The following is a 12,249-nucleotide window of genomic DNA, read 5'->3' as shown; positions in this document are numbered from 1 at the left end:
TCTAATTGCAGTGCATTTAAAAAAAAATGAGGGGAAAGAGTAATCGCACCCTAGAAATATTCCAGCAGGCTTGAGTTCAGCAGTTTTTTGCCAGGACTACCTGCAAACCTTATCTCCACTAACCCAGCTCACCCTGTTTTTATGCCATGAAAATGGCTGACTCTTCTTCTACTTTCCACCTCCAAAAAATGTAGTTGAATAGACACCACTTCACATTAATGTGACTGAACTGCCCAGCTAGGTATTTATAACAAAATAAAGTGACTAAGCGTCCCTGAAAAGAAGAGTCCCTATTTTCAGGGCACGGTTTTGTCCATTTTAAAGACAGCACTGTATTGTTCTGAGGACACTGGTGCCCAGAGGGAGTTGCTGAGCTGGTAACATCTAGGGTTGCCAACTTTCTAATGGCACAAAACCAAACACCCCGCCCCTTCTCTGAGGCCCTGGCCACGCTCGCTCCATCTCCCCCTCCTCCCTCTGTCGCTCGCTCGCTCCCATCCTCACTCACTTTCACTGGGCTGGGGCAGGGGGTTGGTGTGTGTGAGGGAGGTGTGGGCTCTGAGGTGGGGCCAGGGATGAGGGGTTTGGAGTGCAGGAGAGGGCTCCAGGCTGGGGAAGGGGGTTGGGATGCGGGGGGGAGAGGGGCTCTGGGCTGGGGGTGTGGACTCCAGGAGGGAGTTTGGGTGTGGGAGGGGACTCTGGGCTGGGGCAGAGGGTTGGGGTACAGGAGGGGGTTTGAGGTGCAGGGTCCCGCCATCACTTATCACAGCTCCCAGGAAGCAGCCAGCAGGGCCCTGTGGCTCCTAGGCACTTGGGTGGCCAGGGAGGCTCTGCGTGCTCCCCTCACACCCTCAGGCACTGCCCCTGAAGCTCCCATTGGTTGCAGTTCCCGGCCAATGGGAGCTGCGGAGCTGGCACTGGGGCGGGGGCAGTGCATGGAGACTCCCTGGTTGCCCATGTGCCTAGGGGCCTCAGGGACCTGGTGCCCGCTTCCGGGAGCCACACGCAGCTAGGGCAGGCAGGGAACCTGCCTTAGCCCCGGGCCCCCACTGTGCTGCCAAATGGAGCTGCCAGGGTCCCTTTTCAACTGGGCATTCCACTCGAAAACAGGATCCCTGACAACCCTAGTAACATAGGATGTAGGTGAGGGGAATATAAATGCATCTCCTGGATCACCTCCATGTCTTTGTGGATTGCAGGTGCTTTGGGGCAGGGACTATCTTATGTTTGTACAGTGCCTAGCACAATGGGTCTGAGACTTTACAAATACAAAGAATAAATGATAGTACAGTAACTCCTCACTTTAAGTCACCCCGGTTAACGTTTTGTTGTTACGTTGCTGATCAATTAGGGAACATACTAATTTAAAGTTGTGCAATGCTCCACTCTTGCGTTGTTTGGCTGCCTGCTACCTCCACAGGTGGCAGCCTCCCTACGCTTCCCCCTCCGCACAGCGCCTCCCACCCGCCGGCAGACCCCACAGATCAGCGCCTTCCCCCTCCTCCCCCCCGCTCCTGTCCGTGGAAATCAGCTGGCTTGCCGCGTTTTTGGGGAAGGATGGAGGGGGGAGGAGTGAGGACTGGGCGCGCAGGCTCCCCACTCCCTCCCCTGCCTCCCCAATGCTGCAAGCCAGCTGATTGCCTGAGGGAGGGGGGAGGAGTGAGGACTAGGAGCCCCTCCCTCCTGCCAGTGGCAATCAGCTGGCTTGCGGCATTTAGAAGGGAAGGGAGGGAGGGGGGAGGAGCGAGGACGCAGCGTGGGAGGTAAAGGGGGAGGAGGTGGGGAGAAGAGGCAGCTCAAGGATGGGGACTTGGGGGAAGAGGGGAGTGGGCGGGCTGAGGGTTGAGCCTCCCCCCCTCCCCCCCAGTGCTTGCAGAGTAGGGGAAGCTGCCGCTACTGCACAACGTGCTTCTCCTAGCCTACAGCACCTTCAGCCTCCTTGCCTGCCTCACCTCCAGTGCCAGTGGGCTGTGCCTGTGTAGGGTAAGGCAGGAGCACCTCCCAACTATACAAACATACTGTACACACAGTACAGTACTAAACACATAGCATGTGCACACTACTGCCCCCCACCAGCGTAGTATTCAATTGCTTGTTTAAAATGTATATAATGCCTTTTGTCTGGCAAAAAAAAAAATCCCTGGAATCTAACCCCCCCATTTACATTAATTCTTATGGGGAAATTGGATTCGCTTAACATTGTTTCACTTAAAATCACATTTTTCAGGAACATAACTACAACATTAAATGAGGAGTTACTGTAATTGGTCATGCAAAAATGTTGCTGCCCCGCCACCCATGAAGCCTCTCAGTGAGCACTGCTTCAAGCCAGTTCTTCCACCTAGAGCTTGATTCTCAGTCAGTCGTTGCACCGAGAGACTTCAGAATGGCAAAAGATTCCTGTCTACCAGGATCCTGCCAATATCCCCAGGGCTGGTTGGGTTTTGGGTCTGGCTGGCTGCCAATATGCCCAGAGTTTGCCACACACTCTAATTTTACTGGCCCTTCACAATTCTCCCTTCCTGTCTAGCCTCTTTGGTCTCTTACTGTGCCCTGCTCCCTCCTACTCTGTAACTGGTGCTAGCCTTGAATCACCGCCCCTTTGTCCACTCCTATAATGGCCTTCGGTCTTCCAGACTCTCCTTTACGCATACAACACCCTACCTGAGCGGCTTCATAAGGCTAATTCCCTCTCTTCCTTCAACTCTTCCCGCCCCACTTCTACCATGGAGCCCAGCAGCAGCTGTCCAACTCACCAGGACTGGCTCAAAGGCCAGGGGGTGGGGGGGGGATACTTGTATCTTTTACCTATAAAAACCATCAGATGTCGATTGTGCGTTTTTTGGTCTCTTCCCCTCGCCATCTTTGTTTGTTGTTTGTCTTCTTAGATTCTGAGCTCTTCATAGTGGGCACTGGACTGCGCCGTTGTTTGTTTGGCGGGTGCCTAACACATAACCTAAGTTGATGTAAGGGTGGGGGGTAAGCTTCTTTAGGTCTGATTCACCCCCAGCCTTGAGCAAGAGGATGAGTCGAGTTGCCCTTCTTGGCCTGAGTCTGTGGTTACTTGCCAACATTTGGAAAAGTTTTGCAAAGGATAATTGTCCAAAAACCTGGGGATTGGTGGTGCAGGTATGTCCTTAGCCACTGGAGGTTTTTGTATGAACGCTGTCAAGATTAGGGGTTTTATATGGCATTTTGCACACATTAACCATTTCCTTGTCACAACCAATCTTTAATATAAGGGAATAGTAGTCCCCTATTACAGATGTGGAAAATGAGGCATAGAGAGGTTAATGCCAAATCTTTCAAGTCAGGCACCTTTAATCAATAGCTAGACCCCTTTTATATAGGTGCCTGGTTTTTCAAAGTGCTGAGTAATTACAACTCTGGCTGAACTCAGTTCAAGCTGGGGGTGCTCAGTACCTCTGAATTCAGATGTCTAACTTCAGGTGCCCAAGTTTGGAAATTTTGGCGTATGTAACTTGACCAAGGCCTCATAAAGAATCGCTGTCAGAGCTGGAATTTGTCCTTTGCTTTCCACTAGCTCATGCTGCTTCTCACACAAGAATGGTACCTCTCCTTGTGACACTGGCTGCTTAGCAGAAGAGCTAGCTCATTTACAGGCAGCTAGCTGGCTGGAAACTTGTAATGGCCCTCATACTGTCAGCAGTAACCTGGATGATGTTTCCCCCTTTTAGATCTGAGGAACTGTGGCTGCAACGGGGACAAGAGACCAGAGAGGATATCCAGCATCCCCCAGTATCCTGCCCCTGAAAGATAATACAGGTTCACTCCACACAGTGGAACCCCCTTCACAAGGGACCTTGTGGAAAAAGCCCTAGCCCTGCAATTGAAGAGCCCTGGAGCTAGTGTAGAGGCACATCTTCCCTGCACAGATAGTCCTGGATTTCCATTAGATCCCTAAGATTCATAAGATTGGGGGAGGGAAGAATCCATAGGTTCTCGGGGGCTCTGCTTCTTCTCTGGGGTATAATTAGAAGAAATTAGTTTCCTCCACGTGAGCTCTTCTGACAGGTTTTATTGTGGGACTTGGCCCTGTAGTTATTTTCTTCTAGATCAGTAACTTAGAATAGGAATGACAAATAATGGGGAATACATTTTTTATGCTAATCAAGGCATTGGCTTTATAAATAAGAGAAGTACTCGTTTAATTTTACAGGTCAACACTAGATTTTTTTTTCTACTGCTTCAGTACTGTGGATGCAAGGCAGTGCCATGTAGGACTGATATTAATTTTATATATTACTGTAACTTATTAACCTTGAAATGTGGAATGATGAAACTGAACCTTAGTCTAGCATTTAGAGCAATACTTGGATTAAGCTCATATACAATTTCTGACACTAGAGGGAGTGCAAATGTATTTTATGAAAAGAGAAAATAAGCCTGATTTTAAATGGGAAATAAATCAAAGGGACAATTTAAAATATTAGGCAAAGGATTTTATTCCCTCTCTTCAAAACAACAATAAAAAGTCACCAAAGACGTGTCTTACACTATACCCTTAATATAGCTAATAATGTGGTACTAGCAGACAGATATTGGAGTATGCATAGGGACCCTGGGGGTCAGATTTTCAAACAGCATGTGTCGTTTGTATCCATTATATCATGACTGAGCACACAAATTGTGTTATCAGCTATTTGACAAGCTACCAGACTTGGCTATCAGTGCATGCAGTTACATATCTATGGGCCTTATATGGACCCCATTGCCATAGTATCTGTGTTTATCCTCAGTACTCCTGAGCGGTAGGGAAGTGCTACCCTACCTTAGGGGGATCAGATACTAAGGGCTAGATCCGCAAAGGGGACTTAGCTTCAGTGTTACAATGCTTAACTTTAGGCACCCTGTCACCTAGTGGAATCCTCAGCCCTGAGTTAGGTGCCCAGATTCCCTATACAATGCCTGGGGAGAGTTAGGCACCTAAGAAGAGAATGCACAGAAGCCAGCACACTGGGCAGGGTGCCACCTCAGCTAGACAGTAAAAAATGTCAAGGACAGGGGTGTGGCCTAAGCTTGAGTAAAATGGAATTTACCCACCTCTCATTTGGGGGCTGTGGAATTTAATGTAGGTTAGTTTACAGTTTACGACTACACCACTGCCTAAGCCCCACCCCTCAAAGGGAGGTAGGTACCTAACTCTGGGCCAGAGGGAGTTGCCTCCCCCCACTCAGGATTCTCAGCCGTGAGCCTTGTCCTGGAGTTGGGTGTAGGGTGACCATATTTCCCCAGAGGAAAACAGGACACCGTGTGGGGCTGGCCCAAGCCGCTCGCCCAAGCCCCTCTCCCTGCGTGGAGAGCAGGCATCGCTGGTCGCCCCTCCCCCTGATCCTCCGCACCCCAGTTTTTGGACAAAAGTGGGTATTCGTCCCATATTGGCAAGAGCAAACAGGACAAACGCCCACTTTTGCCATAATAAGTCGGAACGGCTGGGACATGGCTTTAAAAAGAGACTGTCCTGGCCAAAACAGGGATGTAGGGTCACCCTAGCTGAGTGCCTAAACTAGGTCAGTGATTTATCACAAAGAACTGAGGAGGTGCTGCCCCTCACCTTATGTTCTGTAGCCCAGTGTTTAAAGTACTTGCTCAGACTGTGGGAGACCAGACTTCAAACCCCCATTCTGCCTGATGTGGATCAGGGATTTGAGCCCAGGTCTCCCACGCGAGTCCTGTAGCTACTGGGCTATTCTGGAGTGGGTTTCTTCCAGTCTTTCCTATTGAAGCTGTTCCACTTTGTATAACATACTTAAATATTTATTGGAGGAGGGACTATGAACCTGACTCTCTCACACCCCAGGGGAAATGTCCTAATCACTGGGCTCTAGAATCATTTTCATGCTTTCTTTGGCCCAATGAAATTCAAGTATTTTATACTAAGTGGAACAGCTTCAGCAGGAGAGATTGAGTGCAAGCAGCTTGATGGCATTAGGACGTAGGCAGCAGCCTGCACACCCAGTGTCAGAAATATAGGCCTAGGTGACTTTAAAGGTGGAAACTTAGATGCCTACAGGGTTAGGCTGTTGCTGAGCAGGGGTATTGAGGATCTAAATTTTGGACTTGGGCTGCCTAAAGTAGCATGATGATGCTAAATCCCTTTGTGGATCTAGCCCTCAATGGCTTACCTAAAGGTCTCACAGGAAGTCTGGGACAGACCAGTAAATTGAACCATGGCCTCTTGAATCCAAGGCTAGTGCCCTCATCATTGAACTATCCTTCCTCCCTGCTGTTGCATACCCAGATATAGTAATTACCCATACAATATAGGCCCCCAGCTCACATCACCCTGCACAGAAGGTTGCTTTTCCAGCCCATGAGTGGGAAGATTGGCCACTAGTACTCCACACCCCAGGCACTGGGTTTTTGGGTAACCAGATGTGTGTAATCATGAACACATTACCTTTGCCCCTGGCCCACCTCAAGCCTCCTTATACACAAGTCTATTCAGGGCTGGTGTGAAGACCCCCTCCTTGGGGTGAGTGGTTGTAGAGAATACCTGCACAGTCGTTCTGCCTGTGCCATCCCAGTGGAGGGGAAGGGCTATAGTTATGCAGCACAGGCCCCCTACATCACCAGTGAGTGTCACCCTTGGTGAATTAGATGATCTTGATCTCCTATGAAAATATCAATAAAGTTTCAAGAAACATACAAATGTGGCTATTCAAAATGAACCGGCCACTCTTGTGATAAGTGTCACACTTTCCCATCATCTTTTTTATCTGAATTGCCTGTTAGAGACAAGTAATTCTACCATGACATTATCTAAATGTAATCTTAATTACCATGTGATTATCTGGTAGAAAGATCTCCTGCAAATCATTGTGTTACTGGTGGGACCTCCTTTTTAAAAAAAGAAAACTAAAGAAGTGGAATTACTTCTGAAAATGTAATTTTGTCTCCACCGTACATGCCAACAGCACTGTCTCTGCAGCGCCATTGCAGAAGAGCAGGCTGTAGAGCTGTATCCAAATGACTGCCTCTATTTAGGCCTTATTTTGCCCATCCATAGCACATCCAACTGCAGCTATAAGATGGTTAGGTAGCTTAAATGGCACATTTTGTTATGACATATTACGTGGTGGCTTTACTTTGTTTTAAAAACACCTTTAAACACTTTTAAAGAAGGATTTGGTTGAGTGTTGCGTAGTCAGTTCAAGGACAGCAATTCAGACCAAATAGAAAAATACTGTACATGTCATTTGGAGTCTGATCCTGCTTTCTTTGTGTACCCAAACATTTAGTTTGAGATTTTGGTACATAAGATGAGCAGGAGTTAAATTACCTAGGGAGCCTCTGGTATTTAGGATCAGGTCATTGCTGTTTTTTCTTTTAGTTATGTATCTGACATATTTCTATATCATATAATTTCCTTTGTGAATATGTTTTTCTTTATCCTATTTATAGATTTGGAAAGAACAAATGGAAATCATAAGCATCCTATCAAAGGCTCCATTCATCACATACACAAGAAAACATAGATTTGATGTGTTCTGATGTTGGTCTATCTCCTCACAAATGGTTATATCTCCTGTTGTGTCCCAAAGGGCTTTGCAAGCAAAAAGGAACCAAAGTCACCAAAAAGAAAAGTCATGCTTTAGAATTTTTTTCCCATTCAATTCAATTCTCTATAGGTTCTTATACCACCCTCCTCACCATAGTGTCTTCTAGTCCTGCATTCAGCAACACGGCAAACATTTGTCATGGTAGGTTTTTCTTTTGTAACCTTCTCCCCAGTGAGCGCTCTGTAGTGTCCTGTTTTGGAAGGGTTTTGTTTGGAGAACATTAGAATGTGTTCCACACTAAGGGCTTGTTTACACTACCGGCTGGATCAACAGGCAGCTATCGATCCAGCGGGGGTTGATTTATCATGTCTAGTATAGACTCTGTCTCAACAAGAAGCGCAAGGGAGAGCATCTCCTGTCAACACACCACAGTGCAGACACTGTGGTAAGTAGATCTAAGTACGTCGACTTCAGCTACGTTATTCATGTAGCTGAAGTTGGGTAATTTAGATAGATATCCCCCTCTCCGCCCCCCCATAGTGTAGACCAGCCCTGAGGATAGGTTCCTTTTGAAAAATCAGGCCCTTCTCAAACATAATTCTAGCACAGACTTAACTGTTATCTTTTCAAACTTGTCTCCCTTCTTATTGCAAGTGAATTAAAGGAGACTTGAAAAAAGGAGAAATCAAAGTTATAGCCTGTTTCGCTTCTTTATGATGACTAATAGAGGCTGGTGTCACGGAGTCCCTGGGCGATGCTCTGGAACTGCTCCCCACAAAGCCAGGCAGGACTTTGGGGAGCCTCCTCTCCCTTGGAGCAGACTTTTTCAGGGCAAGAAGCTCACATGTCTTCACCTCCTGGGTCTCTCCTTGGAGCATTCAGCATCCTCTGCCCCTCTGTGCGCTTCCCACAGTGAGCCCGCCCCAGCGGGGTCCTGGGGAAGCCACAGGGTCCTGCACCCCCACTTTGAAGTCAGACGTGACTCTCAGCCAGCCAGTAAAACAGAGGTTTATTAGATGATAGGAACATGGTCTAAAACAGAGCTTGTAGGTACAGCAAACAGGACCCTTCGGCCGGGTCCATTCTGGGGGACAGTGAGCCAGACACCCACATCTGCACTTCACTCCTCGTCCCCAGCCAGCCCCAGACTCCTCCGTTCAGTTTATTTCACGGGCCAGGAGGCCACCTGACCTCTTTGTCTCCAACACCTTCAGTTGGCACCTTGCAGGGGAGGGGCCCAGGCCATCAGTTGCTAGGAGATAGAGTGTCAGGCATTTAGGTGCACTGACCCTTTGCTCTGCTAGATACTTAAGAACTGCATAGGCGACACTGAGGCACCAACACAGTATTCAGAGAAAACATTAAGAACATTCCCAGTTCGTCACAGCTGGAAATGTTTTTTCTTTCCTTTTAAAAAAGGAATACAGAGGGCAACTGAGGGGGGAGAATAGAGGGAACTGACAAGAGGTAAGATGGTGCAGTAGTTAGGGTGCTAGCCTGCTACTTGGGAGATCCAGGTTTAGTTCCCTACTCAGCCACAGCCTTCCTGAGTAACTTAGGGCATGTCTACACTGGCAGAGTTACAGCACTGGGAGTTACAGCGCCGCTCAGAGAGCACTGAAGGGAAACCGCTGTTGTGTGTTCACACTGTCAGCTGCCTGTGCAATAGCGAGTTCACACTTGCAGCGGTATTTGGAGCGTTGCACTCTGGGCAGCTATCCCACAGAGCATTTCTTCCTCTTCTGCCGCTAAGAGTTGTGGGAAGATGGAGGGGTCGAGGGGCATCCTGGATCCTGTCCCAATGCCCCTTGATGCATTGCTTCACATCCTAGCAATCCCAGGGATAGCTCAGTGGTTTGAGCATTGGCCTGCTAAACCCAGGGTTGGGAGTTCAATACTTGAGGGGGCAATTTGGGGCAAAAATCTGCCTGGGGATTGGTCCTGGTTGGACTAGATGACCTCCTGAGGTCCCTTCCAACCCTGATATTCTGTGCTTGTGTCCCCATTTGATGCTGTCTTTCAATGGTTTGTGTACTGCACGCCCTGCCTCTTTGGGCTGCAGGAATGGATCCCGAACTGTTAACCAGTATGCTGCTTGTTCTGACCAACACATCACAAAGGCAGTGGAATTAAACTACAAAGGCAAGAGGAATGTGACATTGATCTCGCCACGTGTAGTAGCTACAACACGAGATTGCCTGTGGCATTCAGGGAGGTGCTGACCACAGTGGAATGCTGCTTTTGGGCTCAGGAAACAAGCACTGGGATGTGGGCTGCATGGGAGGGTTGGCCCAGAGCTGCTCGGTTTGCAGAGCTAGTATCACCTGGAGGTGTCTGCTTTGTGCTCCATAACATTTAAGAGCCTCTCCATGGCTTCATTCTGGCATGCCACATTCTCCTTTCAGTCCCTATTCGCGCTATCCCACCACTCCTTCAATTCCTGTTTCTTGGCCATGGAGTGCATCATAACCTCACGCAGAAATTCCTCCTTAGTTCTTTGTGGCTGCTTTCTAATTCTGCGCAGCCGTTCTGCCGCCGATAACAAAGAGGGAGGCTGGGCTCCCACGGTCATCTCTGTGAAGTTTAAATGCAACAGTTTACAGAAGCAGTATTGTTTGCACCAAACAGAACACTGATTTGGTGCTTTAAAACACAGCCAGTACTCACACACCTGTCACTCACTGGCTGACCCCAGGCAAGCACACATGAGCCACAAGACCCCCCCCAAAGTGGTGAGTAGCCGCAGGGGCAGGGGAAATCACTGTTCCCGGATTCTGCTGTACACTGGGCAGGTGGCTCTTGGGGAGAGCCAGCACTGTAGGGCAGGCCTGATAATCATTCCTGTCCCCACACTTTCCACAGGATATGATCATTATGGAATATCTCTTGCAGCTGAGGGTGAGCAGGGAATCAGGGAAGGGTTTTCTCCAAGACTGCAGGTTCCACCCTGGCCCCTATGCAGCTCGTCTGTGTGCAGCAATGGTCCTCCCACCCCCATGATGGCACAGTGGTGTGGGAAAGTTACCATTAATGGGGCAAGAAACAAAGCAGCTCTGAGGCAGATTCCCATGATGTGAGGGAATCAATCAACAGCCTGTTCCACCACTCAGACTAGGCATGCGGTGGGAGACAAGCCTGCTTTCTGCAACCCTCCTGCCCCCAACAACTCGCTTCAACAATTCCCCAAATCAGATCCACTTACCAGGGGCCTCCTCGCTTCACCAACATCCAACAGCTGTGACTGACTAGGCTCCTCCGGGGTAGAAAAGAGCTCCTGGCTGCATGCATCTCTGACCTCCATGTCATCCTCTGCCTCTGGGTTCCCCTCCACCTCCACATCCTCATGCAAGATTTCCTCCTCCTGGCTCAGTCCTCTCTCGACTGGCATACGAGCCACAGACGTATCCACAGTGGTCTTCGCAGTGGAGGTGGGGTCGCCGCCGAGTTTCATGTCCAGCTCTTTGTAGAACCAGCAGTTCGTGGGCACAGCACCGGAGCAGTGGTTTGCCTCCTACACCTTGTGGTAGCCATTCCGCAGCTCCTTCACTTTGACCCTGCACTGCAGTGTGTCCCAGTCATGGCCCCTTTCTGTCATGCATCATGAAATCTGTCCATAGGTATCATAATTTGTACGGCTGGAGCGCAGCTCAGACTGGACAGCCTCCTTTCCCCAAATGCTGATGAGGTCCAGCAACTCGGCATTGCTCCAAGCAGGGGATCACCTGGTGCATGGAGCAGGCATGGCCACCTGGAAAGATGCGCTGAGACCACTGCACGCATCACCGAACAAACAGGAAGGAAGAAATGTACGGGGTGGGGATAATGGTTGGTCACCTGAGGGCAGGGCAGTAGAGTTCAAACCGATGACCAGAGAGGTGAGAACAGGCATTGTGGGACACCTCCCGGAGGCCAGTCACAGCGCTGTAATTGCCATGGTGTCTACACCGGTACCGCGGCACTGTAGCCCCAGCGCAGAAAGCTCTACACCTCTCCTTTTTTTTTTTTTTTTGTTAAAGCTCTACAACTGCGCAAATTCTCCACACTAAGTGGCTTGGCAGTGTGTACACCTTGGGAGTTACAGCGCAGAAAGCTGCTTTACTGTGCAGAAACTTGCCAGTGTAGACAGGGCCTCGGTCTCTTATCTGCAAAATGGGGAGAATCATACTCTAGTGTTGTAAGGCTAAATACATGAAAAAAGTGAGAGACTGGATATTATGGGGACAGGGGTCATACCCATAGTTGTTATGACTATGTCTACACAGCAAAAAAACCCTAGGCAGCAAGTCTCTGAGTCCGTGTCAACTGACTCGGGCTTGTACTGCAGACCTAAAAATAGCAGTGTAGATACTTGGGCTTGGGATGGAGGCTGGGCTCCAAGACCTTCCTCACTAGCTGGGTTTCAGAGCCCAAACAGCTCCTTAGCTATTTTTAGCCCCGCAGCATGAGCCCTGTCAGCCCAAATCAGTTGACCCAGGCTCAGAGACTCACTGCACAGGTCTTTTTTTTTGTGTTGATGTACCCTAAAAGGAGTGGGGGGAGAGAAGTAAAGAAAAGTTGGAGCTGGCGAGAGGCAGGTAGGCATAGGAAGAGAAAAAAATGGAGTGAATTAATGAAAAGAAAAGGGAGGGTAGAAAACCTAGGAGACACAGTAAGTAAAAAAAATAGTATATTGTCATAGAAAGTTTGATATAAAAATATTACAATGAAATACACAAAATAGTTGTCA

This window comes from Mauremys mutica, chromosome 2 (assembly GCF_020497125.1).
Source record: "Mauremys mutica isolate MM-2020 ecotype Southern chromosome 2, ASM2049712v1, whole genome shotgun sequence".
NCBI lineage: Eukaryota > Metazoa > Chordata > Testudines > Geoemydidae > Mauremys > Mauremys mutica.
Note: the sequence above shows the minus strand (reverse complement) of the source record.